A 20,532-nucleotide genomic window follows, 5' to 3' on the forward strand; every position below is an offset into this window, starting at 1 on the left:
TATGACATGCAATGGAGATGTGGACTCTGCGCCAAAAGTCATAGGACCAAGAGGTTGGGACGGATTCGATACACGTGATCGTGGGCACAAACAACAATTTCCGAGCGCCTTAGGTTTGGTGGCACTCAATGCCCCTTATATTGGGCTCAACTATCTCAATCTTCTTGCTGGTTTTTTCAATTTATATTTTTTTTTGGGAAAAAGCCACAAAAAATCCCAAACTTAATCTAGTGTGATAAATTTATCTCAAACTTTTTTTTTTTGTAACACAAAATACTCAAACTTTGTCAATTATGATACATTTACCCCAAACTCTACAGTTGAAGGGCATTTTCATCTTTACAATTTTGTTCTCTTCTCTCTCTCTCTCTCTCTCTTCCTTTTTATGTTTTTCCTTTTTTCTTCTTCTCTCTTCTCTCCGTCAGCCCTAGGCAAGGGTAGCTCTCGCCTAAGTTGGTGAGCAACGCCCTCGCATGACGCCGGTGAGGGCCACCCTCGCCTATGTTGGGCAAGGGTTGCTCTCTCGAGATCTGGCCAGGGCTACACTCACCCACCCAAGCAAGGGCAACCCTCACCCAACGTTGGCCTAACACCAACAAGGGTGGTTCTTGCTTGAGTCTAGCTTCCCTCCGTTGGCCATGGCAGAGGGAAGAGAAAAGAAAAAAAAAGAAAAAAGATAAGATAAGAAAAAGAACAAACATAAAAAGAAAAGCAAAAGAAAAAAATTAGAAAATAAAAAACGAAAATACTCTATAGTTTGGGATAAATATATTAGGTAGGTATAAGTTTGGGTTTTTTGTATTAGGAAAAAGTTTGAGATAAATGTGTCACAGTTGACAAATTTTGAGGTTTTTTATATCCAAAAAAAAAGTTAGGGTAAATGCTTGATAAAGTTTGGAATTTTTAGTGGCTTTTTCCTTTTTATTTTGATTGTCTTCCCTTCTTCATCTCCTCACTAGTCTTTTCATATATATATATATATATATATATATATATATATATATATATATATATATATGTTCTTTACTACCTTCCTTTGGTTATCTCCTCATCGGTCTCTTGCCCACCTTCGTCGTCTCGGCAAAGGGAGGGAGGAGGAAGACGAGAAAAGTGAATTTTCATCTTGTCATCATTGTCCAAAGATAATTTTCAATTTCACCACTCGCGTGCGATATAAGTCCTAGCCATTTGATTGGCTGAAAGAACTTCCATACTTGGAATTGAAAAATGCCTCGTCACGGTATGATTACTAAATGTCCAACAAAGATTGCCTAAAAAATTCAAATGAAAAAATTGCATCATTCTTGCATAAATAGCCAAACAAAACAATTGACGATTCGATATTGCTAGGCTTTTACTTAAATCAACAACCAGTCTATGAAGTACTTTTTAAATGCATGCAACTATAAAACCATGTGAGGTATAATCATATTAATATAACATTCCTTTTGGTTTGTCTAGGTTTGAATTATATGTACCGGTGCTCGTATCATAATAAATTTTCAAAACTTTCCCCTAAACTTTTTTCTTTATTATTAGGGTTAATATCACGAAAAACCCCGAATTAGTATACTTGTGACAAATTTATCCAAAACTAATTTTTTACCACTAAAAATCCTAAGCTAATATATCTTTGAAAATGTGCTCCAAACTAATATAATTGTAACAAATTTACCATCTATTTGTTTCATTTAAATTTTATTGTTAAATTGTTGAGTTAGATGACACATGATAATTGACTAATATACTAGTTTAAGATTATACTCTCAATTTTTCATAATTGTACAAGTTTTGTAGTTTTTTTTTTTGGTGTGGTGTTAACCCAATTTAATGGAGAATATATTTATTACAAATGTACAAGTTTAAGGTTTTTGATAGTTTAAAAAAATTAGTTTTTGGTAAATTTGTCACAAGTATGCAATTTTGGAATTTTTTGTGGCCATTCAAAATAAATATCTCATAGGTGCATTAATTTGGAGTTTTTCGTGGTAAAAAAACTAGTTTATGGTAAATTTATTACAAGAATATTAGTTTGAGATTCTTTGTTGTATTAACCCTTATTGTAATCTGTTCAAAAAAAAGAAAAACCCCTTAATGTTAATTCACCGGACACTACTCGTGTAAACCAAGTAATTCCCTAAAGTGAGATACAGCTCCATTCTCAGGAAGAAAAGGCGAAATAGCTAATGCCTAGTCCTTACGCTATTCCCGAGAGAAATGAACATCAAAGGGCCTTCATCTCTTTTTTTTTTGGTAAAGGTAAAGAATAATATAGCTTTGGACAAAATACAAAAGACGGCACCAAAGGCTTACACTCTACGGAAGACCAAAGAGTGGAAGGGAGCCGTGACAAAAGCCAAAGGCAAGCAAACCAAAAAGAGAAGAACTACAGTTACAACACAAAAACAAAAACAACTGCCAGACCTCCGCCAAACATTCGAAAAACGAAGAAATGGAGTGATGATGAAGCTTGTAGCAGAACGAGAGAAGAAAGCGGGGAGACTAATGCTCGAGCCGATCCGTAAAGATGGAGGGATCAAGATCCCAGCTTCTCTAGAGACGCCTATTTCTCGGAGTGTCTGGAACACTTGTGAATGTAGTCACTTTATCTTTGACTATCTTCATAAGGTGGTTCTTCAAAGCAGGGACAAACAATGCTTCCCCTCGGAAAATAATATCATTCATTTTCTTCAAAATCAAATAACAAAGGCCACCGAAAGAGAACCGCGCAATCCGATGGTAGAAATCCTTACCGAAGAGCAACCTGATTGCCCAAGCAAGGTTGTCCATCCATGGCCTTGATTTCCAAGGTAAATTGCATCTCGTCGCCCAAAAATAAGCAAGCGTGGCCGAGATACGATAGTTGAAGAACAAGTGATCAATAGAGTCTGGAGTAGCATTACAGTATGCGCAAGTACCCGAGACGATTCTGCCAGAATGGATTAGGAATTCCTGGGTGGGTAATCTGTTCTTGGTAATCAACCACAAGTTAAATTGATTTCTAGGGAGAATATCATAGTTCCAAATAAAGGAGTCCTAAGAAACTCTTTCCTTCTTTATTCTAATGAAATCCCATGCAGAGGCAATAGAAAAGGATCCGGATGAGTGATGATTCCAGGTGAAACAATCCGGTGCATCAGTCTGATCCAGGACAGAGAAACCACAGCTCTCAAGTGAACTCTTAAATGCATGACCGAGGGGGGAGAATAAATCTGCAACAACAGCATGCTTAAGGAGACCCGACAATTCAATGATGGATGTCGGAAATAAAAGATCAAGGGGGCCATCAGCGAGCCATTGATCGTGCCATAAAGAAATCAAAAATCCATTACCAATCTTCCAAGCGAAGCAAGACCTAAACTCTGTTCTTAATTGCAATATTATTTTCTAGCCCCAAGAACACGTAGAAGGTGTTGAGGCAATCCATAAATTGTCATTTTTTTTAAGAAATTAGAATGGATCCATCGACACCACAACGATTCTTTGTCGGTGAAAAGGATCCATATGTACTTAAGCATAGCCGCTCTATTGCAGTCTTTCAAATTCCTTATGTCGAGCCCACCTTCATTTTTTGGGAGGCATATGTCATCCCACGCAACCTTAGCTCCACCTTTACCAAGTGCAGATCCTTTCCATAAGAATTGTCTCAAGATTGTTTTAATACTAATTAGAACCGACGCCAGTAAGGTAAACACACTTGACCAATATGATTGAATGGAATGGAGGACTGACCTGATGAGCTATAGTCTTCCAGCATATGATAGAAATCTTTGAGTCCAAGATTGAGCCCTAGCATTGATTCGATCAATTAGAGCAATACAATGAACTTTTCAAAGTCTAGAAGAGATGATGGGAACCCCAAGGTACTGCACAGGCAAGGTACCTTCTTGGAATCCAAAGGCCATTTGAATATAATTGCGAAGAGACAAAGATCCTCCCGACATAAAGATTTCACTCTTGTTTCTATTCGGGATTAAGCCACTCCATGAAGAGAATATATCAAGCCCTTTTTCATTAAGGTGATAGACGCCTAGTCAGCCCGGCGGAAAAGGAAAACGTCATCCGCGAAAAAAAGGTGAGTCAGCCGAGTTGCCTTGCACCTCCAATAGGGATTGAATTCCTTAAGAGAAGTTTGGGAGACTAGAATTCTAGAGAATACCTCCATCACAAGCGTGAACAGATAAAGGGACATAGGATCTCCTTGTCGTAGTCCTCTCCCTCCGGCAAAGAATCCATGAAGCTCTCTATTGATTGAAATGGAATATTTGGAAGTCCAAACACAAGCCATAATCAACTGAACAAAAACATCAGGGAAGCCAAATGCCGTGAGTGTTGATTGAAGAAAATCCCAGTCGATAGTATCATAAGCCTTTTGGAAATCCACTTTTATCGCACATTTGGAGAGGTACGGTTCCAAATGAAACCCAGCAAATAATTCTTGAGCCAAAAGAATGTTATCTCTAATCCTCCTCCCTTTGACAAAGGCATTTTGAGAGTAGTCAACTAAGTTCCCAAGGACAACAGCTAGGCGATTGGCTAATATCTTTGTAATGATTTTATAAATGGTGTTGCAACATGCAATATGGCGAAAATCCGAGACATCACAAGCATTAGGGACCTTTGGAACTAAGGTAAGGATGGTATTATTCACCTCTCTGAGCAGATAGCCTGATGTGAAGAATTCCTGCACTGAGCGAGCCAACGGTATCCCAGCATCTCTTGAAGAATTCGGTAGTGAATCCATCAGGACCCAATGCTTTCCCCTTCACTAGGGAGAAGACCGTTTCTCGAATTTCAGGGACTAGCACTGGTCTGGTTAGGTCATCGGCCTGGTCCACCGATAAGGGATTGCGAATGAACTTTCTTAACTCCTGCAGGGAAGGTTTGGACAATCCAGAGTGAGGAGAAAGCAGATTAGGAAAAAACGTAACAAAGACTTGGGGAACCGCCTCAGGGTCATCGATAAAAGCACCCGAGGAGTCCTTCACCATAAGGATTCTGTTTGTAAGTTGTCTTCTCTTGACAGAATGATAAAAAAACTTTGTATTTTGGTCCCATTCCTTGAGCCAACGGGTTCTCGATTTTTGCCTATAGAAGGATTCTTCATCTCTACGCAAGTTAATAAAGAGCTTGCGGCAAATCTGCTCTGTATTGGCGAGGTCAGAATCATTAGGGTTGAGATGTAGATCAAGCTGAGCAGAGCGAAGAGCTTCCCTTGCTTCCTCTGTTCTTACTGCTACACAATGAGGAAGAAGTTAGGGTGCTGAGCCCATAAATCAAAATACTTGAAAGGTCTCCTCCTACGAATCGGGTTAATGACTTTGACTACCATTGGGGAGTGGTCGGAGATGCCCGAGTTTAGGAAATAGGCCTCGGAGAAAGAGAATTCCATATTCCAAGTGGTATTAACCAAAACACGATCTATTTTCCGCATTTTCCTACTTGCACCCGCAGAGATGGACCAGGTAAACCTAAGGCCGATGTACCTGAGGTCGTCCAACTCAGTTTGAGCTAGGCAGTTCGCAAACTTATCAAAGTATGGAATCCAAGTATCAGAATTGCCAAAACGGTCAAATGGATCCTTGAGAGCGTTAAAATCTCTTGCAACCAACTAGGCCGTGTCTTGCATGAGGGCATTTATCCGAATAAGATCATCCCAGAGTGGGCGATGATGAATAAACGAGTGTTCACCATATATAATAGAAACACATCACGTCTTTGTAGATGAGATAATCCTTACACGGCCATGCATAGCTTGAGCACTAACCGAGATGGGATCATAATTTATATAGTCTGGGTTCCAACCAACCCATATTCTTTCACGAGGGGAGTGTTCATAATTCGTGATCCATTTCCAACCATTCAGCAAAAAGGAGGATAGGGAATCAAAAGTATCCTCAGGGACTTTGGTCTCAATGAGCCAAATCAAACACAGATTATGAGAAGTGACAAGCTTCCGCACTTCAGCCCGAGTAACAGAATTCATAAGGCCTCTAACGTTCTAGACAACAATATACATATTTACAGAAGAAGGGGAAGAGGGTTACCTCTTTCTGGAACCCTTATTCTTACCCACCGTCGGAGGAGGATTCGCAATAGAAGGAGGGTCCGGGCATTGCAGCAGCAGCTTGTCTTGCATTGTCACAGCTGGGGTAGTAGAGTGAGGGCCTTTCGGTGGGAAGGAGTCTACCGAAAGTAGGTCTTCATCTTTTGTCTCTTTGTGGAAGCTGGGATTGACAATCTCATCTGAATAATGAGGCACTGACAAATGAGGAGTAGTTGCTTTCCCTTTAACCGATATAGAGGGGCCCTGACTAGCTTTAGAGGGTGTTGCACCCGCACCAGCAGACTTACAAGATGCTGGTGCAACTCTCACTCTCCTTAAAACAAAGTCTTTTAGCTTCAGCGATTGGCCTCCTTCACCAAGTGGAGCTGAACTGGTGGAGGCAGTCTTTTTTGTGAAAGGCTTTTTCTTCCTTTTGACTTGTTTCCACTCAGAATCACCCGGGGGAGAGATGCTAGATGGATCGTCCGTCATCCTCAAAACTAGTCTTTCTTCATCAACAATGCCTTTAGTAGGCTTGATTGTGAACAGAGGATCATCTGCATTTGTTTCTATAGTCCTGTGTATTTCGACTGAGTTCCCCCTCTCCTTGAGGGCTTCCAGGAACAGTCCTTATAGTAATCAGAGGGTTGATATGTGTCTCTGTAGTTCGAAGGTTCATGTGCTGGGAGCTCGATTGGCCCTGAGGTCGAGAACTAGTAGGATCAGACACATTTTGAACACTAGCAGTTGCTTCAGCAGCTGGAGAGGTATCAACAGCAACATGTCTAGCCTTAGTCGCATTGCATTTATGACCAAATATTCCACACCCTGCACAAGCCGTTGGTTTCCATTCATATTCCATATCGACCATACAAGATTGGCCTTCATAAACTAGCTCAGTACACTCATAATGAGGTTGGTTGGCTGTGATCTCTACACATACTCTAACATAGATAAGCATGTGCATCTGTTCTGTTCTTGAGTCCACATACAATGGTTTCCCGACACCACTAACAACTTTGCTTATTGATTGTGCAGATCAGAATGCAGCAGGGAGATTTATGAGTCTAACCCATACAGGAACAGTGAGGTGAGCATCTTTTCTCAATTCTAAGTCCGGTCTCCATTGTTGAAGAACTAAGGGAATCTTGGAGACGGTAATGGGCCCTCCTTCCAGCACCTTTATTCGAAATTCCCTATCTGGGATATGAAAGAAAAACAAGCCCTTTCCATTAGATAACTCTCGCCAAGTTGGTACCCCAAACCTTTTTAAAAGCTGCTTTAGTAACTACAAATGGTATCCTCCTACCTATGAAGTATCCCACTAAACACTCCTGCAATTTTGGATCTGCAGCTAGGATGTCGTCCTCTGTCATTTCAACAACCGGGTGGTTACCAACGCGGGTTGGAGGGAAATAATCAAGGTCATATCCCTTTGAGGCTACTTTAGCTACAGCCACATTCTCCCAAGAGCGAAGATTCGAGCTCCTTGAGAAGGCTCGCTGGGGGCGTTTGGAGGATGATCTTCCTTTGCTCCTGCCTCTACGTCCATCAAAGTGGAGAGAGCGAGCGTGACCCGAATGTTTCTCTAGCAAAACGGGGCTTGGTTTTCACCACTAATGTTCTCATTCACAATATCAATTGACAGAGATTGATTATCACTTCCGGTTTGCAACCCAGCAGGGAGGAAAGAGCAGAACACGATCTGTCAGTTGCAGTTAGGGAGCTTGAGTTCAAGGGTGTGCGCCCCTTCTCATTCAAAAGAAGCCCATCAACCGAAGAACGGCCCTGATGTTGGGGACGTGGAGCAAAAGCACTAGGGCCTTCATCTAAACCATGGGCCTTGGCCGAAGGCGAGGCCATTCGCAGCAACAAAATAGGCGAGCAGCAACAGAATCAAGAAAAACCCTAACCGATCTCCTCCATAGCCGGCCTAAAAGAGAAACGAACTTGCGGAACTCTTCGGAGGCCTTGGAGAGGGGGCCAAGGCGCCTCTCGCTGCCCAAAAAAACCTGTCTGAACACTTGGAATCAACCGAAGAAGGAGGCACCAGCACAGAAAGTTGGTCGCCAGCAGAGGGAACCCACGCGCTTGGGACGACACCTGAGAGCGCGATCAAACACGGCGACGACGACGGCGGTCAAAAACGGAGCCGGAGCGTTCGCCACGGGGCTCGCCGGTGCCGCTGGGGAGGAGGGCCGTCCGTCACTCTGCTCTAGTCTCGAGAACTCCTTGAGAGAGCGTTCAAACCCGGTGGCGGCGATGGTGGTTAGATACGGAACCGGTGGCGGCGGAAGAGATTCCGCCGCCGAGGCGTTGCGGCGGGATGACGAACCTGGTCGCGGGGCTCATCGGCGCCACGGGTGGGGGTTTCGTCCGACGCTCTGCTTCTCAGGTTGTATCCGTTACGAAGGACCTTCATCTTCATCTCCATCAAATGCTCAAAAGGCAAGAGAGCTATATCCCTACCCATGCCCTCCTGCAAATGGAACAAAAAGATCTTGTGCAATGGTTCTCCTCGCTGAAAAATAGGAATGTAAAAGAATATATTAAAAGAATATATTAGCACCTCCCAGACAAGTAATCATTTTTTTATCCCCATGCCAGAGTCTGAGCAAATGGACAGGTGGGCCAAATCGCGAACTCCAGTGAGGAGGACAAAATACAATGCACGGTTCCTGCCATCGAGGTCTGCACACATTCTAATAGCTATCTGAGGATACGAGTAGGTGACAAGCTGCGCGGTCAAAAGACAAGGTTTTCGTACGATAGCTTTGGGAGAGTAAGTTGCAGGATACACTTGCAGCCCTTCTCCATTCAAAAGCTCGACACGTGCAATAACATATATTTTTCTTGCCTTTGTTATTATGTCGGCATATGCCAATAACCTTCCGCTACCGACGAGATAACAAATATGGGAACTTATTGAGATAACATATGGTATTACAAGGACTTTTTTTAGTTATAAGACGCAGAACTCTAAAGAGCCACTTTTTCGAAAATATCGATTGCCTTTTTCGTTCTCGAATATCTCATTTAAGAAGTACGTAGGACATAGACCTCGCTTGCATAAGTGGGAGTGACCAGAACTCTAGCTCGCAAAAGTAATTGCAAAAAATAAAATCCCAAGACTAAAACTACAAGATCACCTTGAATATAACACTACTAGGTTAACAACAGCCATTATTTTTATCTAGAAAAACCATAGGAGAATCATGTTTGTTGCTCACTGTGGCCTTGAAGCACAAGATTGCATTGCTATTCGAATGTGCAAAAGGAGTTCCAAGATCTTTACATTGTAAAACCCATCAAAAGGAAGACAAGCAATCGAACTAACTAATACACCATCAAATTGTAACCAGATAAAGACATGTTGGGGCATCCAATGTGGACAAAATGTCAAATATAGAGTGCTTATAATGTTAAATTGCTAAAGGGAGGAGAGATGAGGCTGAAACTTCATCTTAAGTACAAAACAACCAAGTCTTTTATAAAAGAGAAAATACATAACATAAAACACACCATAACTACCCATGTTCTCCATAAAGCACTTGCCCCACTAACACCTAACAACTAGGATAATCAACACACATGACTCCACTAATTCTAATAACTAAAAAACCAAATCAGCAACATGTGAAAAAGAAAATAACTATTTTATCAACAATCCCTCCCTTAAACTGATGTTTGCTAACATTCAGTTTAAAGCCTTGACTTTTTTCATCGTGCAAACACCTAGTAACCTTCTGAGCTTCACAAATGACTCCATCTTAAGGGCCTCGGTGAATATATCAGCAACTTGATCTTCACTCCTGCAGTAGATTAGATCAATTGTTCCATCATTACTAAGATCTCTCAAGAAATAAAATTTCACATCAATGTGCTTGCTTCTTTCATGTAACACTGGACTCTTGGAGAGTTTTATTGCTGAGTTATTGTCACAAAAAATTTTAGTAGGTCCCAGTTGCTTGGATTGTAGCTCCTCAAGAATTCTCCTTAGCCAAATAGCTTGACAAGCACTAACTGTTGCAGCAACAAATTCAGCTTCTGTACTTGACAATGTGACAATTGGTTGCTTCTTGGATGACCATGAAATAGCACCTGTTCCAAATATAAAAGCATAACCCGAAGTGCTCCTCCTATCATCTTGATCTCCTGCATAGTCACTATCAGTAAATCCCAACAAATCAGACTTTTCACCATTCTTGTAAAATAGCCCAAAGTCTCTAGTTCCTTGCAAGTAACGAAGGATTTTCTTGGCAGCTAACAAATGCATTTGCGTAGGATTCTCCATATATCTATCGATTAAACTCACAGAATACATTATGTCTGGTCTTGTTGCAGTTAAATACATCAAACTGTCCACAATTTGTTTATAAAGTATGCTGTCAACCTTCCTCCATTCATGGTCTTTGTATAACTTTAAGCCAAATTCAACTGGAGTGTTTACAGGATTACAATCCTTCATCTGAAACCTGTCCAAAATTTCTCCCACATATTTCTTTTGAGAAATAAAGATCTCATCATCCAATTGTACCACTTCTATGTCAAGGAAGTAATGTATCATACCAAGATCAGACATTTCAAACTCATCCATCATAGATTTCTTGAATTCTTCAAATATGCCATCACAACTTCTAGTAAATATAAGATCGTCAACATACAAGCAGACAATAAACATTTTCCCTTTATCTCAAATCTTGACAAAAAGCGTATGCTTATAAGGACATTTTGAAAACCAACTTTAAGAAAATAAGTTTCAATATGACTATACCAAGCCCGAGGGGCTTGTTTTAGCCCATAAAGAGCTTTCTTCAATCTATAAACTTTATGCTCATTTTCAATCTTGACATAACTAGGAGGTTGCTCGAAAAATACCTGTTCCTCCAAGTATCCATGCAAGAATGCCGATTTGACATATAGTTGGAAAATAGGCCAAGAATTCTGTGCCGCCAATGCAACCACCAATCTGATCGTGTCATGTCTCGCAATTGGAGAAAAAACCTCTATATAGTCGATCCCATATTGCTGCTTGTATCCCTTGGCTACTAAACGTGCTTTGTATTTGTCAACTTCACCATTTTCTTTCAATTTTGTTTTAAAGACCCACTTTACACCAATAGTTTTTTGTCCATCCGGAAGATCGGATAACTCCCAAGTACAATTTCTTTCAATGGAATTAATTTCATCATCCATCGCTTTTCGCTATTTTTTTTTCTTTGACAGCACTCTCAAAAGTTGCAGGGTCATAGTATGAAAATAAGGCAAAGTGAGTTGTTGAATCTCCAATTCTAGTTACCTCATAATCTTCCATCCAAACAGACTTTCTTCTTATGCGGCGAAGAGATTGGGCTTCTTCTTCATTGACTTCAGTGCCTATTGGTGAAATTCTAACAGTTGTAGAAGTTGTATTTGATGAATTTTGGGGCATATAAGGTGCTGAAATTTGCTCATGTTCAGCATCATTGTCATAAAGAACTTGGATAGGCTACTGCCTATTCTAATCCCAAGTGTTCTCTTCATCAAAAACAACATCCCTGCTAGTCACAATCTTCTTTGTTAGTGGATTGAATAATTTATATGCTTTGGATGCTTCACTTACACCAAGAAAGACACATTTTTCAGCATTGTCATCAAGTTTCTTCCTTTTCACATCCGGGACATAGGCATATGCGATGCATCCAAAAATTCTGAAGTGATCTACAGCCAGTCTTCTCCCACTCCAAGCCTCTTTAGGTGTCATATTCTGAACAGCAAAAGTTGGACTTCTGTTCAAAACATAAATACTTCAATTTACTGCTTATGGCTAGAAAGTCTTTGGAACTCTTCCTCTTACCAATAAACTTCTTACCATGTTGAGAATTTTTCTATTTTTTCTCTCAGATACACCATTTTGATGTGGTGTATATGCAGCAGTAAGCTCTTTTCGAATGCCATACTCTGCACAAAAAACTTCAAATTCTTTTGAGCAATATTCACCGCCACAATCTATTCGAAGAGTCTTAATGGTCTTTCCTACTTCATTTTCAACACGAGTTTTGAAGCTTTTAAATGTGGAGAAAGCTTTTGATTTTTCCTGTAAAAAATAAACCCAAGTTTTTCTGGAAAAATCATCAATGAAGGTAATTAAGTATCTTTTACCTCCATTAGAAGATGGATTTATGGGACCGCAAATGTTCGAATGCACCAGTTGCAAAACATCTTTTGCTCTTCATGACTTTTCTTTTGAAAATTGAGAATGATGCTGTTTGCTAACAACACATTCTTCATAGACTTGGGAAGGAACAATAATTTGAGGAACCACCGGCCGCGGTGGCTCCACTAGATAAGGCCATGTTGATCCTCAACCCTAGAGGTGAAGGGTTCAAAACCCAGGGGAGGCGCTAGGTGTATTAAGTGTGACTTAGGGGTGGTGGGTCCTCCTGCTTAAGTGTCACTTGGGGTTTACGGCGTGGCTGTTGGCTGCAAGCCGGTTCCTCCAGCATAAAAAAAAAACAATAATTTGAGGAAGACCCATCACCATGTTTTTCTGTTGGAGGGTCTTCAATCCACCAAAACTCAAGTGACTATAGCGAAAATGCCAAAGCCATGAGGGATCTTTTTTTTTTCAGTCATCAAACAAAACTGAATATTTTCAATCTTTAATGGAAACAATCTATTTGAATTCATAGGAACAATTGCAATAGCACCTCTAACAGAATCATAAATTTCACATACACCCCTCTGAATGGTGATTACATAACCATTTTCTTGTAATTGGCCAGCACTCAATAGGTTACTTTTCAAGTTAGGAACATACAGCATATTAGAGATCGTTTCCATAAAACCATTCTTGGTTCTTATCTTAATATCACATTTTTCCATCACTTTCATAGTAGAATAATCCCAAAAACTCACAGTGGAATGAAAATCTTCATTTAGATGAGAAAAAAAAGACTTACTTCCACTCATGTAGTTCTGCGACTGTATCCACATACCAAATATCCGACTCGCGCTCCTTTTCATCTTGAACAGCCATCAATAACGTTTCTGCTTCCTTTTCTTCAACAAATTTTGAACTCTCCGCCTTTTCTTTATTATTAGGTAGCCTAGTATAACATTCAGATGCATAATGACCAAATTTATGACATCTAAAACACTCTACCTTGGATTTGTTAGGATCTCGTCCTTTGCCTTTGCCTTGAAATTAGTTATTATTGGCTTTGAAATTCCTACCAACATCTCTATTTCCTCGATCTCCTCTTCCTCTACCTCTACCTCTACCCCTTCCTCTGAAATTGTTGGAATGAGTATTGGTAGAAGCCTTCAACGCTTGCTCCTCTACTATTGAACTTCTGTTCATCTTTTGTTCATGGACCAATAAGGAGCTTTGCAATTCATCAAGAGAGAGTGCATCTATGTCTTTCGACTCTTCAATTGAGCAGACAACATAATTAAACTTTGGTGTCAAGGAACGCAAAATCTTCTCCACAATGGTGACATCGTCCATCTTCTCGCCATGGAATCGCATCTTGTTGCTGACCTCCATTGTTCTGCCACAATAACTAGTGACAGATTCTCCATCTTTCATCGCTAATGTCTCAAAATCTATTCTCAAGGCTTGAAGCTGTGCACGCTTCACTCTAATAGAGCCTTGATATTTCTTCTTCATAGAATCCCATATATCCTTGGAAGTTTCTTTGCAAAGAATAGTCTCCAAGATGAGACGATCGATAGCCTGAAAAAAATAATTTTTTGCTTTCAGGTTCTTCAACTTTCTAGCTTCCAATTCTGCTTTTTGGGGATCTGTCAAAGCCATGCCCGCTGGTGGCTTTTGAATTCCAGATTCGACAATCGACCAATACTCATTTGATCGTAAAAAATTCTCCATCAGCATACTCCAATGGTCATAGTGATCATCAAAGCATGGAATTGCTGGTTGAACAAAATTGTCGGTGGCCATTGAAAATATTGCTACTGCAATTCTCTCACAAAAGCTTTTTAAAAAAAAAAAAAAAAACTCTCACATTTCTCTCAGGCTCTAATACTACTATTAAATTGCTAAAGGGAGGAGAGATGAGGCTGAAACTCCATCTTACGTACAAAGCAACCAAGTCTTTTATAAAAGACAAAATACATAACGTAAAACACACCATAACTACCCATGTTCTCCATAAAGCACTTGCCCCACTAACACCTAAAAACTAGGATAACCAACACACATGACTCCACTAACTCTAATAACTAAAAAACCAAATCAGCAACATGTGAAAAAGAAAATAACTATTTTATCAACATATAACTCGTTCAAGATTATAGCAGATAGTTTAAACATAGCATACTAATTGTTCACTTGACTTTTTTTGAAGGTGCAACTATAACAAACAACATAAGCATATGGTTCAGTCTAGGTTATTTTCATCATCCCCCCCCCAAAAAAAAAAAAAACAAAACAATAACAATAAAGTTGGTCTAGGTGATTTTCTTGCGTAGGAACACAAATAGTTCGGTTTTTTTTTTAATCACCATCATTAAGTTCATGTTCATTTCAAGTGAAATTCGGACTTCATACTTGAAGTATTAGCTTTATCTGATATCCACTGAAGTAAGAAAAGACTAATGTCACAGTATAAATTTTAAAGGCAAACCAATGAAATACATTAAAATGTGATTTCCTAGGCAAATAGATATTTGCTCCAAGAGTTGTAGGATTTTCGAAGTCGTCCTATAGGAATGAGTACCGAATCACCGGCTTAACAACATCAAGTGCACAGGAGCATATAAAGTTCAATTTGTCCATTTCCTCTTAGCTCTCCTCAGCATGAAGTAAGAGCTCCTCCAAATCACTAGTTTCATCACAGTAAACTCATAACTTAATTTATTAGATGCCAAGTGTCAAAATCTACCATAATAGAAAAAACGAAGAGCCGGAAGTATCATATGGTACTACACTATACAACCATGCATTTGGCCATAGTATTCACAACCCAAGAGGAGATACACTCAATAAAACGGGTTGCCTCAAAGTTAAAGAATCCTCAGGAGCAGTGTAATTACTCCCCTTGTTGGCTGTTTCCAGAATATCTAGGATGAAAAATCTGAATATATTAGTACATCGCATGATAGAAGAGTGCTATAATTAAACTCCAAAGTATGATCAGGAACAAATTCAGGGTTTGAGACAAATCTTATCATTCTATCTAGATATCTTATTGTCCAATAACAGGCTCCTATTTCCAACCAGGTGCTGATTGGTTTGACATTTATCTTGCCATTATAGGATGCCACCTCTGCTTATTTGAGTCTTATAACCTTCTTAACACAATCCTCTACATTAGCTGCACCGAGAGGCGCTCTTCATCACTATCGCTTAAAAGGTTATCAAACAAACGAAAATGCAGTTTCTAGGAAGAAAGGTAAAATGTAGTATGAAACAAGCGTGATCACAACTCGGAAAATGCAAGGATACCAATACTTCATAATCTTCAACGGCCAAAGCTTTTGACCACGAGATGTGAGGCTTTACGCATTTAATTTAGAGATGCATGACGTATCAAGAAAGTCATCTGACAAGAAAAGGCATTTTGAGCCTTGGCTGCAGGACAAACCCCCAACATCAAAATTTAATCTGGATCTGATGCCCATTAAAAAGCTTGGGCTCTATCCTGACTAAGGGAGTTTTGTGCTTTGCAGATAGTTACAATGAGGATCTAAGCCATGATAAACTGTCAAGGCACATCTTGTCTGCGATTTAGCTACAAAACAGAACTCTACATGAAGGCTGCTCCTTACCTATACAATGGCATCCATGCAAAAAGCTCAATCCCATAAGTGCCCAATACTATCCCCTTCAATGCAGAAGTGATTCCAGCTCCTCCCACTTCATCCAGTGAGGACTACTGAATTCCTCATGCATTGAAACAAGGTACTCCATCATAAGTTTCCCAAGTTTTGCTGCCGCCTCTGTTACATATACCTAAGGTAAAAGGACAAATCTTTAAGCAAGTCACAATCTTTCCACGCACAAGCCCAAGACCAAGCGATAATTAAACTAGCACTCAACCATATACATAAAAATTACTTCAAATTCAATCAGTGAGACGAAGATTATTTTTGCTGAGAAGCCCTTCGCTCAAGTAAGAAACAACAACCCAAGCATCCCAGTGCGGCTCGAGATCAACACTACATCAATGAACGAGAGATTCCACAAGTGCTGGTTCGCCACAGTTTTGTCCCACGGTTTGAAACGAATCAAAGCGTTCACATTCATGGGTTTCTAAGTACTCTCCCTCTCTTCATTCCCAGATTTACAGCCATCGGATTCATCAACCGGATGTCCCAAATCTTCTTCATCTTGCACAGCAGAAAATCCAGGAGGTGTAGGGGCGAAAACAGGGAGAGCAGACAGGTCTAGTGGACAATCGATCAAGATCCTAAACCCACGGACACTCAGCATGTGACATGGGGGAGAGTAAAACCCTTTACCTCTGCTCAAGCATGTCAGCATAAGAGTGTATATGTCAAATTCAAATTAAACCGAATGCGAGCGCCAGATGCGTCGACTGATGAAAGAAAGTGCGTTACAATACCAATTAAAGAGAGACTTACCAACTTTATGAAGCCAGATCAATGTGAAGAATTTAACAGTTAATTCACACAAAATTTTTTAATCGGAATGAGGAGATTTGACGCAAACTCGGTGCTCTTGTCCTTGAACGGAACTCAAGCGAAGGAGAGTAGATGGTTTTTGACTTTTGTCTTGTCACTCTTCAGACGAGAAGGAAAAAAGGGAAAAACGGAGATCGGCAAGTTCTCAACCTCCACTCGATTTCCACCGTATCGACTCTTACAATCCGGTCCTCGCAGAAAAATTTATCACATTTGTTTCACGAAAAATGGAATGATGTGAAAAACAAGAATGAACAGTCTCGTGAACGAGACCTGAGGACGAGAACAGGAGCTGTACGGCGAAATCAGAGGCGGTGGACCCGCGAAAGAAAATCGAGCCAAAACGAGAGCAGTACCTCAAGCGCGAAGTTGGGTCGGCGGACGGCGGATGGCGACCGGACGGCGAGACGCAAGACCGTGGTGTTGGTTGCGCGCGAGAGAGAGAGAGGGAACTCGAGCGCGGCACCTTGAGCGGTGGACGGCAGCCAGCCGGCAAGACCGGTGGCGGGCAGGCTGCGTGACAGAGGAAAATTAATCATTATTCTAAAAATATAATTTTTCCGAAAGCATTTTCTTCTATCATAAATTTTTTCTTCAAATACAGATATCCTGAATTCATTATCTATGTGATGAAATCATTTCTTTATTAACAAATATAATTATGTTCATATGAAAATCTCTAATATCATAATAATATTCAAAAATGGAAAATGCTATCCTTCATTGTGATGTCCGAAAACCGCCGAAACGTGGCAAGATTGTAAATTCCTGGGAACAGAGAGAGAGAGAGAGAGAGAGGCGACGGCCCGACGGGGCTGCGTTCCGACAGGCGAAAAGACGCGTCTACCCCTACCACAGAGCCGAATGTCCGGGCTAGGACCGGGGCGTTTCCGGTACTCTCGGGGGGCGAGCGTGTTCATGTCGAGGAACCTGGTGCCGCCCGAGCCGTTCGACGCCCTCCACGACGCGCTCAAGCTGAATGGGGCCGACGTCTTCGTCTGCTGCGATCCGTCCAGGAAGGGGCTCTCCGATTTCCACGTCATCTCCTCCACCGATCACGTGAGTACACATCGCGGTCGGGCGCCACGGCTGTTTGGGTTCGTTTCGAGGAATCGGGGTGTCTGAGGTTTTTTTTTTTTGGTCTGACGGGGAGTCTGAGGTTGGTTTGTTGTTTTTTTCGCAGGAGAGGTTCAAGGATCTTCGGGCGAAGGGGTGTAAGCTAGTCGGGTAAAGTTCTCGTTCTCGTCCTATTCTTTTTATTTTTTATTTTCTGGCTTTCGTTCGAGGCTGCTAAATGCTGAACCGCGACTTGTAGTTGAGAAATGAGAACGGAGGCATTGGCAACGTAATGGATAAGCAAGTTGAGAGTAGGAGTTCTTCTGGCTTTGGGGAAAAATGTCCAATTTTGATGGAGGATGTTTCAGCTTCTTGGCAGGTCCGCAGTGTGTGGTTTCGGCAGTTTCGGTTTTTTTTTTTTTCCTGGTTGGGTATGTTTCTTATGATCAGGTTATGCGTTAAATCACTAGAACATGATGGTCCATATCTACATATTCTGGAAAATCTCCACGAGTCAATGCTTCCCCCCTTTTCCCCTCTCCTTTCCTCTGTCTCTCTCTCTCTGCAAATTTGGTTTTTAACAATTTGAAGATGATCTTGAACACAAGAACAAGGTTACAAATCTTTTGATCCAACATGGGGTCAACAATAAAGCAGCAGAGGGCAAGAACCAATTCGTAGAAATGGTCACTGGAGAGAAGCGGTTTAATGAACTGGGCTACAAGCAAGAGCTCAGAAGAGAGATGGTAACTTCGATTTTTAGCATATTGCCCCTCTTTTTCCACACTTCAATTGTATAAAAAGTTGTTTCTTAAAAAAATATATATAATTTTTTTTTAAATATTTTGTGGTGGCAGACTTTATTCAAGACTCTTGCAATATCATTTTCAACGATGACGCTGTTCTCTGGGGTCACTCCTCTGTATAGATCAAGCCTTTTGTATGCAGGACCTACAAGCATGGTTTGGGGATGGGTTGTAATTTCGTTCTTCACTTGGTTTGGCGGGATCGCAATGGCTTAAATCTGCTTTTCTTTCGTAGTTTGTTCCATGCCAGTTGTTCTCCTTTTTATTTTTTGCTATCTTTGTCTGTCAATCTAGTATTATCTTTGAAGTGTTCGGTGATAACTTAGGATAGTTTGTTTGTGCATTTAGTACCTTATGACACTTGAGAACTTGTTTGAAAGTCATGCAGGTGGTGTCATTACTCTTAACAAAAAATATTATTTATCTGAGCATCATGATATATCTTTTCTATTTTGGGTCTAAAATAGACTCCTCTAGTCATGCCATCTTACATGAATTTTGACCCAAAAAGAAAGAAAGAAAGAAAGAAAGGATACAGGGAGTTATGCTGGTGTAACTCCAAACTGCAAAGCTTCTTCCTTAGCTGAAATGTTTGGCAAATTTGAACCTTACGGAGATTCTTTGTTCTTCCGTTTCAAGAGACGATAGTAGAACTGACCCTAAAAAACTAACAAGAACACTTAGAAGGGAAAGTGGTGCATGTAAAACCATTTTGTTGAAACTTAGTTGCTGGTCTGTTTTCTGACAGAATTTAAAGGAAGTTGGGAACAAAGTCCTCCAAAGTACTAAATGCTTCATTTTCCTTGATATAAGCTTTACTTATGCTATTTGGAGGGTTTCTTTCGAAGAAGGAGTTGATGCTTTTTCATGATCTTCAATGATCTTATCTTAGTGAACTTTTAACATACGATTGGTTCCCTTTATTTTTGGGCTGCGCATCTTAACAGCCCCACGTGGGGTCCATTTGTTTTTGCTGTATTATGCTATTTTGTGCATGTCGATACTTTCAGGACTTCGACTATCTATATGATCCGATCAATGAGATGGCGGATGTGTTTGTTCCTGCTCAAATACTCTGATGCATTCTTTTTTGACAGGCTTTCCATCACTACCAATGCAGCAAGAATGGTCGATGTCTATTCCTCTTTTCCTTTGTTACGCTTCACCATCTGAAAAGTTTCAGGCTCTCTTCAGGTATATGTGTTCAAGAGACAAGGGCATCCCACTTCATCGATATGGTGAAAAGTGCATCCAAAGCACAAAGTCCCATCTAATGTAGTATGGCTCTGCCCAGCCATCTACGTTCTACTTGGAATTCCAATATTAAGAGTGAATGTAACCTTGACTGCCATAACTTCCATATGCATGATAAGATGGGTTGGAGGACACGCGGTCCCGATATTTGTGAGGATGGTCATGGAAGAGAAGCATTTCAATCCCGGCCATTTTACTTGGGCAATGCAAGTAGAACAATCTGGTTGATAGCGTTTATGTGGATATGTTATATCTACTTAGTGTTTCTTCTGCTGTTTTTGTGTCCCATTACTTTGGACACATTCAACTATGTACTGGTTGCTTAAGGTGCAGGTTTAGGTATGATAATGCTTTGATGGGTCTTTGATGTCCAAAGATGGTTTAAGGGACCTGTTAGGAGCATTGATGCACAAAGCGGAAATTAATGATCCGATGCTCTTGTATCCTATGTTTCACTATGGTTGCCCCTAGAATAATTCGAAAAAAATTCTATTGTGTTCTGCCCTAGGCAATGTCATGAGCATTTGTACTTTATATCTTCTTAGTGCAAAACATAACCACTTAGTTAACATTCAAAAAGAGCATGAAAGCTTGAATTTGTTCATAGCGCAGAATTGCATTTCCTGTCTTCACATCACTCAATAGTCCGTCACATATCTTAAGTCAATCGGTGAGAAAGTTTTGAAAGTTGATGTAACTGCAAAATATCATTCCTGGTGCATC

At 40.5% G+C, this 20,532-nt stretch overlaps 2 pseudogenes; one reads left to right on the forward strand and one right to left on the reverse strand.

Annotated features, from left to right (window-relative positions):
• Positions 1–15,465: 15,465 nt before the first annotated feature.
• On the reverse strand, positions 15,466–16,550 carry LOC120287522 (annotated as a pseudogene).
• Positions 16,551–18,432: 1,882 nt separating this feature from the next.
• On the forward strand, positions 18,433–20,304 carry LOC120287523 (annotated as a pseudogene).
• Positions 20,305–20,532: the final 228 nt, after the last annotated feature.

The sequence above is a fragment of the Eucalyptus grandis genome, chromosome 8 (assembly GCF_016545825.1).
Source record: "Eucalyptus grandis isolate ANBG69807.140 chromosome 8, ASM1654582v1, whole genome shotgun sequence".
In the NCBI taxonomy this organism is placed as follows: domain Eukaryota; kingdom Viridiplantae; phylum Streptophyta; class Magnoliopsida; order Myrtales; family Myrtaceae; genus Eucalyptus; species Eucalyptus grandis.